The sequence below is a fragment of the Octopus bimaculoides genome, chromosome 8, assembly GCF_001194135.2.
Source record: "Octopus bimaculoides isolate UCB-OBI-ISO-001 chromosome 8, ASM119413v2, whole genome shotgun sequence".
In the NCBI taxonomy this organism is placed as follows: domain Eukaryota; kingdom Metazoa; phylum Mollusca; class Cephalopoda; order Octopoda; family Octopodidae; genus Octopus; species Octopus bimaculoides.
Window position 1 is genome coordinate 74,688,959 of NC_068988.1, and position 2,006 is coordinate 74,690,964.

A 2,006-nucleotide genomic window follows, 5' to 3' on the forward strand; every position below is an offset into this window, starting at 1 on the left:
GAACAATCAATCTGGGATTCTGTTTTCCAAATAGTGAAGAATTTCATTGCAAATAAGTTGATATTTACAAGATGTGTTTCTAAAAATACTGAAATAAAATTAAAAATATCTCGAACATACAAAACATAACCAGCATTTGAAGTTATACCCTATAACAGATATTGTGATATTAATCCAACTCAGTTCTCTATTTTTAATTCAAATATATTGTACTTTCTGGACAAATTCCAGCCATACTGGATTAATGATGCCATTTGGTCTTGTATCAGGATGTGGGACTGTGACCTTTAGATGTTTGGTTATTCAGAGAGTAAAAGAAAAACTTGCGAATGATCTGAAATATGCACAAGGGTTCAGTAAGTAGGGATGGTTGTGTAGTAAATCACTTCTAATGATTCTGTGATTAAACTATTAAGGTGACTTATCCCTTCTTTCACTGATGCCGTCATTTCATCTTCAAGAATGTCATCAATGTCAAAACTCATGGTTTCCATCATCCTATTCACCTTTAAGATTGTTTGTAGTACTGCTGGCATTATCTTTGGCACTATGTAGTTTGGGGCTCAATTTCACTGTATGACACATTGGGTAAGTATCTTCAGACATAGCCTTGGGTCAAACAAAGATTGTATTTGGAATTTGTAGAAACTTTTGAAGCCTGTTAGAAGTGTTTATGTTTTTAGATTGGTAGGCTGAACACATCACCCAGTTTGACACCATCACTTGGCAAGTTTTCAAACCGGAGACCTGATCTGAAAATAACTTTCTTCAGTTTCAGAGGCCCTTGAAAGGTTCATGAACATGACTTTTACTGTACAGCTCCTTGGGCAGGTGCTATAACCCCAGACCAGCCAAAGATTTTGTGAATGGATTCAGTTGCACTTTCTCCTTACCTTCTAGATGGTTTTCCGTGTGATATGGAGATTAACCTGGCTAGGAACAGGGTTCTGTCCCCTTCCTGTATGTGATGCATGCTATGTAATTCCTACAGGTCCTTGTCACCCAAGCTGCACACAGCAGCAATCTCTCTCTCTCTCTCTCTCTCTCTAAATTCTCCAACACCTTTAGCCATGTCTTCCTTTCTCACTCTATATACAATGTCTACCTTGTTTTTCTCTGGGAGTACCAAACTTGCTCTCAGTTGTAAGTCAACTCATCAATCTGCTCCCTTAGAACCCTCAAACAATGCCCAATGAGCATTTTTATCTTCAGTTCATTCTCTTTTCCATTATCATAGATTGGACACCCACAAAACTGTAGCTGAATAAGTCTTGACTTTAATGTTTCACAAACTAAACATCATAGCTAAATTGAAACACTTGAGCAATGCTTCTAGTTCATCTATATTGATATGCATAGCATTGCTTGCCCTTGTTAGCCAAGTTGTATCATCCACCTTGACACACTTATCTCCAAAACAACATCCATCACTATGTTGCTTGCATCATGTCATATCATCTTTCTCCTGCTTCTAGCATGTACCAACTACACCCCTCAGGATCCTATCTGTACCCCCTCTACAATACCTTATAACATATTGATCATGCCCCAACCTACTCTAATCTATTATAGTTGCATATATGAAGCACTAAAGTATTGTCCAGTTAAGTTTCTGTTTACTAACCTCATCATTCACCTACAGGATCATGTTCTCTCTCAACAAGATAAATTCTGGATGCCCTTCCTAATGCCAACCACTCAGAGAGTGTAGTGGGTGCTTTTTACGTGCAACCGGCATGAAGGCCAGTCAGGCGGTACTGGCAACGGCCACGCTCAAAATGGTGTATTTTATGTGTCACCTGCACAAGAGCCAGTCCAGGGGCACTGGCAACGATCTCGCTCGAAAGTCTTTACACATGCCGCGGGCACAAGTGCCAGAAAGGCGACGCTGGGCACAGGTGCCATCACAATTTTGCTTTCGCTTGCGCCAATAAGTCTTCGCAAGCTGAGTTTCATGTCCAATGAGGGAGACGACGTTGGCATGAGTGCCAGACGTCAAATTTAAC